We start from the raw sequence: 13437 nt of genomic DNA, 5'->3' as shown, positions 1-13437 counted from the left end.
CACACCAGTCAGAATGGCCATCATCAAAAAATCTAAAAACAATAAATGCTGGAGAGGGTGTGGAGAAAAGGGAACCCTCTTGCACTGTTGGTGGGAATGTGAATTGGTACAGCCACTGTGGAGAACAGTATGGAAGTTCCTTAAAAAACTATAAATAGAACTACCATATGACCCAGCAATCCCACTACTGGGCATATACCCTGAGAAAACAATAATTCAAAAAGAGTCATGTACCAAAATGTTCATTGCAGCTCTATTTACAGTAGCCAGGAGATGGAAACAACCTAAGTGTCCATCATCGGATGAATGGATAAAGAAGACGTGGAACATATATACAATGGAATATTACTCAGCCATAAAAAGAAACGAAATTGAGCTATTTGTAATGAGGTGGATGGACCTAGAGTCTGTCATACAGAGTGAAGTAAGTCAGAAAGAGAAAGACAAATACCGTATGCTAACACATATATATGGAATTTAAGAAAAAAAAATGTTATGGAGAACCTAGGGGTAAGACAGGAATAAAGACACAGACCTACTAGAGAATGGACTTGAGGATATGGGGAGGGGGAAGGGTAAGCTGTGACAAAGTGAGAGAGTGGCATGGACATATATACACTACCAAACGGAAAATAGATAGCTAGTGGGAAGCAGCCGCATAGCACAGGGAGATCAGATAGGGAGGGTGTGAGGGAGGGAGACGCAAGAGGGAAGAGACATGGGGACATATGTATATGTATAACTGATTCACTTTGTTATAAAGCAGAAACTAACACACCATTGTAAAGCAATTATACTCCAATAAAGATGTAAAAAAAAGAATTTGCTGCCCAGAAAGCTCTTGCCTACTGATTCTGTGAGCTCTGGATAGAGAATAGTTAAATAATAACTCACTAAATAAGAGGAAATGTTGAATTCCAACTGGGGTTCAGGTGTACTAAGCATTGTCCACCTTCTTGCTTTATTCTTCTGCTGAGAAAATAGGATTGAGTACCTTGGTTGGCATTTTTTTAAATCTCTGGATAAAAATGATATAAATAAAAATTTTCCTGTGGGTTGCAGTTCACATCTTCCCCCACATTTTCAAACATTCCTTCTCCCCTTGGAAAGCTGCTCAGCAGAGTGCCACTGCAGAGAGGTAAAAGGCTCCATGGAGGAGAGGGGGGATAGGACATTACTGAAAGAAAAATAAAATTTCTATGCAACAATAAACTGAGCTGTGGGAGCCTACTGGTATTATGAATTTTTTAATCACCAATGAGATAAAGGTCTCCAGAAGATTTTTCTGGATTTCAACTATTATAAGAGCCAAGAAAAACTAAAATAAAGCAAACCATAGGCAAGTCTGCCAGGTAACATTACAAAGCTGTAAAAACAACTAAGCTATATATTTTGCCTTTCCTCTCATTTCTCTAACAATTCCATTATTATATATGACATTTTGAAAGATTTTTTGATAAACCCTCTAGAACACTGCATATATTTTTACAGATGCTATTTTTAAATAAAATAAAATTCTTTTACTTTATTTTCTGTTTAATTTCTGGTAAGACTTTTTTTTGTCATTGTTATTTTGCAGTACTTTACACAGTTGTTTTGCTCCTGAAAAGAAGACTAAGAAGGAGGTGGCAGTGAGGGAGAGAAGGAGGAAGAGAGTCTGCTCCCAAATTATGCAAAAGAAAAGAGAGTGAAGCTAAATAAATACTGTACAATATTTCCAAGGCTTTCTTAAGAGAAAAAGCCACAAATTTAACCTTTCTTACCATTTTATCATCAAATGTCGAATTTATTATGTACAGTAAACGACATGAGGTCATTTGCTTTCTTTTCAACTGAGAAAACCATCTCCTGAATTAATCGAGGCTTAGCTCATAACAATAGACATAGATCATTTAACATTTCCTGCTTAAAGTATGTTCATTATGTACTTGCTGATCTGTTTCAAGGCTGTTGCTATGCGTAAAACTATCGACTATATAAGGCAACAAGCAATGAGGAAAGGCCACGTGCTGAAAGTGAAAATGGTCTTCAAATTATTTTCAGTTACATCTCTATTGATTTATGGCTTTCTGACAGAAGTGTTACACTACGTCATTAATAACAATAGTAACTCATATTCCCATGCTGCATTCTGGTTTCCAGCCTACCTCCACTTGAATGCCTTCATTTGATCCTCACAGTAAGCCTGTAAAATGAGAAGGCACCTTGTTTCCATTCTACAGTGAAAACCCAGACTCTCTCTCAGAAAGTGACTCACTGAGGTTAGAATAGGTAGTAAGTAGTTGGGCAAGAAAAAGGGCTCAGGACTTCAAATCCAGAACACTTCCTACTATAGCCACTAACTTAGCAAACATTCAACATTTAACATATGTGGTATCACGGAATGAGCAGGAATAAGAACAATATAAGTAGGATAGAATAAGAATAGTTTTACAGAAGAAATCAGGCAACTTTTCTGAATCACACAGCTAATAGCATTGCTACTCACCTCTTAGGTCTGATGTGAGAATTAATGAATCTAATGTATGTACAGTGGTTAGAACTGTGCCTTGCAGAATAAGAACCCAATAAATGGAAGCTAGTATGGTGATAGCTATCATGGCATGACTCACATTACATTGAAAATAAATTTTGTTGTTTTAAATTGCTCTTTCAAAAAGGTAATACATGGATAAGGCACAAAATTCTAACAGGGCAAATGGGTTTATAGAGAAGTAAGTCTCCCACCTCTGTCTTCCAACCATCTGATTCTGCTCCACTGTTATCCATTTGTAGAGCATCCTGTTTCCCAAGTATTTTGTTTCCACAAGTTCTCCCTTTTCCCAAAATGTTGGCCATAACTTTTATTTTTCTCTAAATTTAAATTTATGTGTTTTTGAATAGGTCATATTATACAAACTGAAGGATGATTAAACACTATTCTACATCTTGCGTTTTGTTACTTAACAATAGGATAAACATATAATTTATCATTTCAATCAGCCAATTTAAGGATGAAAATGACATAATTAGTAATTATACTAGGACCACAGGTATAAACCATGACTGTCCCATGCAAAGCAGGACATAGCTACCCTACTAGAGGGTCTATGTTAGACATGATTTAATACTAGTACATAAAGTGAGTCTTCACTATTATGTAATTTAAATTTAAAACAGCCTCTGTTTGGATGGCAGCAGTATTAATCCCATCTTTGCCTTAAAATTCAAAACCTTTGTTTGATAGAGGACTCTTAAGAAAAGTTGCTTGGGTCAGTCTTTGCTCTTGCTAAGGCGGCCACATGGAATTTGTTTAGAATGTAAAAACATTTTTTTTAACAGTCTTTCAGTATCTAAATTCAGCATGCAATTTAGATTTCAGGACACAGGCCTAAAGCAACTCTCTCAACAGATTTGTATTGTTTCCAAAGAAAGCACTCCAACCCTTATGAAGCATGCTTCCTGGGATTCCCAAACTTGGGTAGTCGCCACTCTTTGGATCTACTTTGGCCCTTTAACTCACCTTTGACCACAGAATGTGACAGAAGCGATGCGTTATGCTTTCCAAGGGTAGATTATAAGAAGTCTAGGGGCTTCCCTGGTGGCGCAATGGTTGAGAGTCCGCCTGCCGATGCAGGGGATACGGGTTTGTGCCCTGGTCCGGGAAGATCCCACATGCCGCGGAGCGGCTGGGCCCATGAGCCATGGCCGCTGAGCCTGCGCGTCCGGAGCCCGTGCTCCGCAACAAGAGAGGCCACAACAGTGAGAGGCCCGCGTACCGCTAAAAATAAAAAAAATAAATAAATAAGTCTAGTAGCTTCTAGCTAGGTCTGTCATATACTCATTCTGGGGATAGCCAACAGCAATGTAAGAAGCATGACCACCTTGAGATTGTCATGCTGTGAGGAAGTCTAATTTAGCCATGAGAAGAGGCTGCATGGTGAGAGAGAGAGATCCATAGCCTCCGGCTATCCTAGCTAAAGCATCAGACATGTAAGGAAAAAAGCCTTCTTGGATGTCCAGACCAGTCAGCACATCAGATATTTTCAGTCGCATTTACTATCTGACATGAAATTACATGAGAGACACTATAGGAAAATCACCTAGCTGAGCCCAGTCATCCCATAAGAACCATAGCAATAATAATTGCTGTTTTGAACCATTTAGTGTTGGAGTAGATTATTACACAGCAATAGATGATTAATGCAACTCCCATCTTTGTTTGTAGAATGGTCTGATGATAGTGGCAACAAGTAACCCCTACCTCCCAATAGTCTGAATTGCCCTACCATTTTTCCTAACACTGTAGCCTGGGGATTCATACGGTCTACCTCCTAAAATGCAACCCACACCAGTTTGACCTGATTCCACAGAGGGATCATCACGTTTCCTGGCATGCAGTTTATGAGTCCTTATTGTCCAGTGCACCACTTTCTTCCTTTGGTCAATTCCATATTTTATCTTCTGTTACTATTAGCGGCCTCATTTAGGATCCAGATTCTGAATTAAGGATTGCATTTGGCTTCATATAACTGAATCTTAAGTTTAATCAAATGGGGAATTTTTTTTGACATAACAAGAAGTCACAGATGGGGGGCTTCCAGGAAGATGGCATAAGAGTAAGACGCGGAGATCACCTTCCTCCCCACAGATACACCAGAAATACATCTACACGTGGAACAACTCCTACAGAACACCTACTGAACACTGGCAGAAGACCTCAGACCTCCCAAAAGGCAAGAAACCCCCCACGTACCTGGGTAGGGCAAAAGAAAAAAGAATAAACAGAGACAAAAGGATTGGGATGGGACTGCACCAGTGGGAGGGAGCTGTGAAGGAGGAAACGTTTCCACACACTAGGAAGCCCCTTCGCGGGCGGAGACTGCGGGTGGCGGAAGGGGGAAAGCTTCGTAGCCGCGGAGGAGAGCACAGCAACAGGAGTGCGGACAGTAAAGTGGAGAGATTCCCGCACAGAGGATCAGGGCCGACCGGCACTCACCAGCCGAAAGGCTTGTCTGCTCACCCGCCGGGGCGGGCGGGGCTGCGAGCTGAGGCTCGGGCTTCGGTCGGAGCACAGGGAGAGGACTGGGGTTGGCGGCGTGAACACAGCCTGAAGGGGGTGAGTGCGCCACGGCTGGCCGGGAGGGAGTCCGGGGAAAAGTCTGGACCTGACGAAGAGGCAAGAGACTTTTTCTTCCCTCTTTGTTTCCTGGTGCGCGAGGAGAGGGGATTAAGAGCGCTGCTTAAAGGAGCTCCAGAGACGGGCACGAGACGCTAAGGCTGCTGCTGCCGCCACCAGAAAGCCTGTGTGCGAGCACAGGTCACGATCCACACCTCCCTTCCGGGGACCCTGTGCAGCCCGCCACCGCCAGGGTCCCGCCAGGAGAATGCACGGTGCGCCACACGCTGGTGCAACGTCACGCCGGCCTCTGACGCCGCAGGGTTGCCCCGCCCTCCAGGCCCCTCCCCCCACCCCCACCCCGGCCGGAGAGAGCTAGAGCTCCCGAATCAGCTGCTCTTTTAACCCCATCCTGTCTGAGCGAAGAACAGACGCCCTCCGGTGACCTACACGCAGAGGCGGGGCCAAATCCAAAGCTCAGCCCCTTGGAGCTGTGAGAACAAAGAAGAGAAAGGGAAATCTCTCCCAGCAGCCTCAGAAGCAGCGGATTAAAGCTCCACAATCAACTTGATGTACCCTGCATCTGTGGAATACCTGAATAGACAACGAATCATCCCAAATTGAGGAGGTGGACTTTGAGAGCAAGATTTATTATATTTTCCCCTTTTCCTTTTTTTGTGAGTGTATATGTGTATGCTTCTGTTGAGATTTTGTCTGTATAGCTTTGCTTCCACCATTTGTCCAAGGGTTCTCTCTGTCCGTTTTTTAAAATTTTTTTCTTAATAATTAATTTTTATTTTAATTATTTTATTTTACTTTATCTTCGTTCTTTCTTTCCTTCCTTCCCTCCTTTAGACAACGAATCATCACAAATTAAGGAGGTGGATTTTGAGAGCAAGATTTATGATTTTTTCCCCTTTTCCTCTTTTTGTGAGTGTGTATGTGTATGCTTCTACGTGAGATTTTGTCTGTATAGCTTTGCTTCCACCATTTGTCCTAGGGCTCAACCCATCCGCTTTTTTTTTCTCTCAATAATTATTTTTTTATTTTAATAACTTCATTATATTTTATCTTACTTTATTTTATTTTATCTTTTCTTTCTTTTTTTCCTTTCTTCCCTCCTTCCTTCCTTCTTTCCTACCTCCCTCCCTCCTTCTCTCCCTCCTTTCTTTCTTTCTTTCTTTCTATTTCTACTAATTCTTTCTTTCTACTTTTTCTCCCTTTTATTCTGAGCCGTGTGGATGAAGGACTCTTGGTGCTGCAGCCAGGAGTCAGTGCTGTGCCTCTGAGGTGGGAGAGCCAACTTCAGGAAACTGGTCCACAAGAGACCTCCCAGCTCCACATAGTATCAAATGGTGAAAATCTCCCAGAGATCTCCATCTCAACACCAGCACCCAGCTTCACTCAACGACCAGCAAGCTACAGTGCTGAACATCCTATGCCAAACAACCAGCAAGACAGGAACAGAACCCCACCCATTAGCAGAGAGTCTGCCTAAAATCATAATAAGCCCACAGACACCCCAAAACACACCACCAGACATGGACCTGCCCACCAGACAGACAAGATCCAGCCTCACCCACCAGAACACAGGCACTAGTCCCCTCCACCAGGAAGCCTACTGAAAAACCCACTGAAAAAACCTTAGCCACTGGGGACAGACACCAAAAACAACGAGAACTACGAACCTGCAGCTTGCAAAAAGGAGACCCCAAACACAGTAAGATAAGCAAAATGAGAAGACAGAAAAACACACAGCAGATAAAGGAGCAAGATAAAAACTCACCAGACCTAACAAGTGAAGAGGAAATAGGCAGTCTATCTGAAAAAGAATTCAGAATAATGATAGTAAAGATGATCCAAAATCTTGGAAATAGAATAGACAAAATGCAAGAAACATTTAACAAGGACCTAGAAGAACTAAAGATGAAACAAACAATGATGAACACAATAAATGAAATGAAAAATACTCTAGATGAGATCAATAGCAGAATAACTGAGGCAGAAGAATGGATAAGTGACCTGGAAGATAAAATAGTGGAAATAACTACTGCAGAGCAGAATAAAGAAAAAAGAATGAAAAGAACTGAGGACAGTCTCAGAGACCTCTGGGACAACATTAAATGCACCAACATTCGAATTATAGGGGTTCCAGAAGAAGAAGAGAAAAAGAAAGGGACTGAGAAAATATTTGAAGAGATTATAGTTGAAAACTTCCCTAATATGGGAAAGGAAATAGTTAATCAAGTCCAGGAAGCACAGAGAGTCGCATACAGGATAAATCCAAGGAGAAATATGCCAAGACACATATTAATCAAACTGTCAAAAATTAAATACAAAGAAAACATTAAAAGCAGCAAGGCAAAACCAACAAATAACACACAAGGGAATCCCCATAAGGTTAACAGCTGATCTTTCAGCAGAAACTCTGCAAGCCAGAAGGGACTGGCAGGACATATTTAAAGTGTTGAAGGAGAAAAACCTGCAACCAAGATTCCTCTACCCAGCAAGGATCTCATTCAGATTTGATGGAGAAATTAAAACCTTTACAGACAAGCAAAAGATAAGAGAATTCAGCACTACGAAACCAGCTCTACAAAAACTGCTAAAGGAACTTCTCTAGGCAAGAAACACAAGAGAAGGAAAAGACCTACAATAACGAACCCAAAACAATTAAGAAAACGGGAATAGGAACATACATATTGATAATTACCTTAAATGTAAATGGACTAAATGCTCCCACCAAAAGACACAGATTGGCTGAATGGATACAAAAACAAGACCCGTATATTTGCTGTCTACAAGAGACCCACTTCAGACCTAGAGACACACACAGAATGAAAGTAAGGGGATGGAAAAAGATATTTCATGCAAATGGAAACCAAAAGAAAGCTGGAGTAGCAATTTACATATCAGACAAAATAGACTTTAAAATAAAGACTATTAGAAGAGACAAAGAAGGACACTACATAATGATCAAGGGATCGATCCAAGAAGAAGATATAACAATTGTAAATATTTATGCACCCAACATAGGAGCACCTCAATACATAAGGCAAATACTAACAGCCATAAAAGGGGAATCGACAGTAACACATTCATAGTAGGGGACTTTAACACCCCACTTTCACCCATGGACAGATCATCCAAAATGAAAATAAATAAGGAAACACAAGCTTTAAATGATACATTAAACAGGATGGACTTAATTGATATTTATAGGACATTCCATCCAAAAACAACAGGATACACATTTTTCTCTACTGCTCATGGAACATTCTCCAGGATAGATCATATCTTGGGTCACAAATCAAGCCTTGGTAAATTTAAGAAAATCGAAATCGTATCAAGTATATTTTCCGACTACAACGCCATGAGACTAGATATCAATTACAGGAAAAGATCTGTAAAAATTACAAACACAGGGAGGCTAAACAATACACTACTTAATAAAGAAGTGATCACTGAAGAAATCAAAGAGGGAATAAAAAAATACCTAGAAACAAATGACAATGGAGACACAACGACCCGAAACCTATGGGACGCAGCAAAAGCAGTTCTAAGAGGGAAGTTTATAGCAATACAAGCCCACCTTAAGAAGCAGGAAACATCTCGAATAAACAACCTAACCTTGCACCTAAAGCAATTAGAGGAAAATGAACAAAAAACCCCCAAACTTAGCAGAAGGAAAGAAATCATAAAAATCAGATCTGAAATAAATGAAAAATAAATGAAGGAAACAATAGCAAAGATCAATAAAACTAAAAGCTGGTTCTTTGAGAAGATAAACAAAATTGATAAACCATTAGCCAGACTCATCAAGAAAAAAAGGGAGAAGACTCAAATCAATAGAATTAGAAATGAAAAAGGAGAAATAACAACTGACACTGCAGAAATACAAAAGATCATGAGAGATTACTACAAGCAACTCTATGCCAATAAAATGGACAACCTGGAAGAAATGGACAAATTCTTAGAAATGCACAACCTGCCAAGACTGAATCAGGATGCAATAGAAAATATGAACAGACCACTTACAAGCACTGTAATTGAACTGTGATTAAAAATCTTCCAACACTCAAAAGCCCAGGGCCAGATGGCTTCACAGGCGAATTCTATCAAACACTTAGAGAAGAGCTAACACCTATCCTTCTCAAACTCTTCCAAAATATAGCAGAGGGAGGAACACTCCCAAACTCATTCTACGAGGCCACCATCGCCCTGATACCAAAAACTACAGGCCAATATCACTGATGAACATAGATGCAAAAATCCTCAACAAAATACTAGCAAACAGAATCCAACAGCACATTAAACGGATCATACACCATGATCAAGTGGGGTTTATTCCAGGAATGCAAGGATTCTTCAATATATGCAAATCAATCAATGTGATACACCATATTAACAAACTGAAGGAGAAAAACCGTATGATCATCTCAACAGATGCAGAGAAAGCTTTTGACAAAATTCAACACCCATTTATGATAAAAACCCTCCAGAAAGTAGGCATACAGGGAACTTTCCTCAACATAATAAAGGCCATATATGACAAACCCACAGCCAACATCATCCTCAATGGTGAAAAACTGAAAGCATTTCCACTAAGATCAGGAACAAGACAAGGTTGCCCACTCTCACCACCCTTAGTCAACATAGTTTTGGAAGTTTTAGCCACAGCAAGCAGAGAAGAAAAGGAAATAAAAGGAATCCAAATCGGAAAAGAAGAAGTAAAGCTGTCACTGTCTGCAGATGACATGATACTATACATAGAGAATCCTAAAGATGCTACCAGAAAACTACTAGAGCTAATCAATGAATTTGGTAAAGTAGCAGGATACAAAATTAATGCACAGAAATCTCTGGCATTCCTATACACTAATGATGAAAAATCTGAAAGTGAAATCAAGAAAACACTCCCATTTACCATTGCAACAAAAAGAATAAAATATCTAGGAATCAACATACCTAAGGAGACAAAAGACCTGTATGCAGAAAATTATAGGACACTGATGAAAGAAATTAAAGATGATACAAATAGATGGAGAGATATACCATGTTCTTCGATTGGAAGAATCAACATTGTGAAAATGACTCTACTACCCAAAGCAATCTACAGATTCAATGCAATCCCTATCAAAGTACCACAGGCATTTTTCACAGAACTAGAACAAAAATTTTCACAATTTGTATGGAAACACAAAAGACCCCGAATAGCCAAAGCAATCTTGAGAGCGAAAAACAGAGCTGGAGGAATCAGGCTCCCTGACTTCAGACTATACTACAAAGCTACAGTAATCAAGACAGTATTATACTGGCACAAAAACAGAAATATAGATGAATGGAACAGGATAGAAAGCCCAGAGATAAACCCATGCACATATGGTCACCTTATCTTTGATAAAGGAGGCAGGAATGTACAGTGGAGAAAGGACAGCCTCTTCAATAAGTGGTGCTGGGAAAACTGGACAGGTACATGTAAAAGTATGAGATTAGATCACTCCCTAACACCATACACAAAAATAAGCTCAAAATGGATTAAAGACCTAAATGTAAGGCCAGAAACTATCAAACTCTTAGAGGAAAACATAGGCAGAACACTCTATGACATAAATCACAGCAAGATCCTTTTTGACCCACCTCCTAGAGAAATGGAAATAAAAACAAAAATAAACAAGTAGGACCTAATGAAACTTCAAAGCTTTTGCACAGCAAAGGAAACCATAAACAAGACCAAAAGACAACCCTCAGAATAGGAGAAAATATTTGCAAATGAAGCAACTGACAAAGGATTAATCTCCAAAATTTATAAGCAGCTCATGCAGCTTAATAACAAAAAAACAAACAATCCAACCCACAAATGGGCAGAAGACCTAAATAGACATTTCTCCAAAGAAGATATACAGACTGCCAACAAACACATGAAAGAATGCTCAACATCACTAATCATTAGAGAAATGCAAATCAAAACTACAATGAGATATCATCTCACACCAGTCAGAATGGCCATCATCAAAAAATCTAGAAACAATAAATGCTGGAGAGAGTGTGGAGAAAAGGGAACACTCTTGCACTGTTGGTGGGAATGTAAATTGATACAGCCACTGTGGAGAACAGTATGGAGGTTCCTTAAGAAACTACAAATAGAACTACCATATGACCCAGCAATCCCACTACTGGGCATATACCCTGAGAAAACAATAATTCAAAAAGAGTCATGTACCAAAATGTTCATTGCAGCTCTATTTACAGTAGCCAGGAGATGGAAACAACCTAAGTGTCCATCATCGGATGAATGGATAAAGAAGATGTGGCACATATTTACAATGGAATATTACTCAGCCATGAAAAGAAACGAGATTGAGCTATTTGTAATGAGGTGGATGGACCTAGAGTCTGTCATACAGAGTGAAGTAAGTCAGAAAGAGAAAGACAAATACCGTATGCTAACACATATATATGGAATTTAAGAAAAAAAATGTCATGAAGAACCTAGGGGTAAGACAGGAATAAAAACACAGACCTACTAGAGAATGGACTTGAGGATATGGGGAGGGGGAAGGGTAAGCTGTGACAAAGTGAGAGAGAGGCATGGACATATATGCACTACCAAACATAAGGTAGATAGCTAGTGGGAAGCAGCCGCATAGCACAGGGAGATCAGCTCGGTGCTTTGTGATCGCCTGGAGGGGTGGGATAGGCAGGGTGGGAGGGAGGGAGAAGCAAGAGGGAAGAGATATGAGAACATATGTATATATATAACTGATTCATTTTGTTGTAAAACAGAAACTAACACACCATTGTAAAGCAATTATACCCCAATAAAGATGTTAAAAAAAAAAAAAAGTCACAGATGGGCAACTGGGGAAGAAACACCTAGTTACTGACCCCAATTTCCATCACCTTCTTCCTTTGCCATAGCATTCATGATTTTTAGCTGAACACATGGCTACTTTGTAGTTGCTGTGTAATTAATTTCTGGCTGTGGGATCTAAATAGAAGTGTCCTATGTGACTTCTGAAAAGTATTTTTAACAGGAGACATCATGTCCTTCTTTTGTCCTCTTTCTTGCTCATGAATTAAATGTGGATTTAGTAACTGGGTTATTCGCCCTAGCACCCTTCTTATTCCCAAAGTCATAAGCAACAAAATGCAAGGAGTCTCTGCGCCTAATGATTAATGGATCACTCTATGAGCCCGTCTCAATCCCTTGACTTCATTTATACCAAAAAGAAATGAAATTATATCCTGTTATGCCACTGTTATTCTGAGATTTTATTTTGCTCACAACTGAAATTACTCTAATACAGTCAAGGCTGGCGCAGAAGCTGTAAAGTGTCTACAGCATCCCAGGCTGCTTCCGTATTTCTGATCTACCACGCTTTGTGGCTCTCATCCTTAGGCTACCTCATTGTAGCTAAATAGCTCTTCGTCCTTCAGCTTTCAATTACATTTCAGGTAGAAAGATAAAGAAGGAAGCAGCAAGGTGGGAGAGGTGATTCAAAACTTTCTAGAATCCTTAGAAGGCTTCACTTATGTCACAACGGCCACGTTTTGACAATTAATTTAGTAGCTGGGCACATTGATACCCTAAGTAAAATGCAAGTCCTATTAGTAAGATAGAACAAGAAATGGAGATTAAGGAGACTTACAAGCAGAGTATACCACAATAGTATGTCACGAGTAGTGCTCAGAAAGAATGTTCTGAACTCGGCAGAAACGCCAATGAGTGTTTAAAATAGGCCCTTAACCTACATCCTAAGTGGAGATGTACAATTAAGACATTTTCGGGGCTTCCCTGGTGGCGCAGTGGTTGAGAATCTGCCTGCCAATGCAGGGGACACGGGTTCGAGCCCTGGTCTGGGAAGATCCCACATGCCGCGGAGCAACTAGGCCCGTGAGCCACAATTACTGAGCCTGCGCATCTGGAGCCTGTGCTCTGCAACAAGAGAGGCCGCGATAGTGAGAGGCCCGCACACCGTGATGAAGAGTGGCCCCCACTTGCCACAACTAGAGAAAGCCCTCGCACAGAAACGAAGACCCAACACAGCCAAAAATAAACAAAATGACGGAGGAATTATGTTTAAAAAAAAAAAAGACATTTTCAAACGTTTATTAAACTTCAGTAGGGAGGTAGGACTGGATACATCAACCGGGTGGTCCCATAGGCCACAGTTCAAACTAGAGTCATCTCAAGAAAGAGCACATACATTTAGAAGAATAGTGGGCTGAAAATGAAACCCCGAGGGAAAATTAATGAAAAGAAGCTGAGTATAGGGGAGATAGACTTTGAAACACGTCAAAAGAGTTAAAGTGATAGTAAAAACCAGAGAGAGAAG

At 40.3% G+C, this 13437-nt stretch overlaps 1 protein-coding gene across 1 annotated transcript in view; it reads right to left on the bottom strand.

Annotated features, from left to right (window-relative positions):
* TRHR (thyrotropin releasing hormone receptor) overlaps window positions 1-4271 on the bottom strand; it is a 302193-nt gene extending 297922 nt beyond the window's left edge. Inside the window, exon 1 of the mRNA XM_033411240.2 lies at window positions 3503-4271. The gene's annotated coding sequence lies outside the window, so the exon portion shown is untranslated. The remainder of the gene's footprint in view (window positions 1-3502) is intronic.
* Window positions 4272-13437: the final 9166 nt, after the last annotated feature.

The sequence above is a fragment of the Orcinus orca genome, chromosome 17, assembly GCF_937001465.1.
Source record: "Orcinus orca chromosome 17, mOrcOrc1.1, whole genome shotgun sequence".
Classification (NCBI taxonomy): Eukaryota; Metazoa; Chordata; class Mammalia; order Artiodactyla; family Delphinidae; genus Orcinus; species Orcinus orca.
This window is presented reverse-complemented; position numbering and strand designations above follow the sequence as displayed.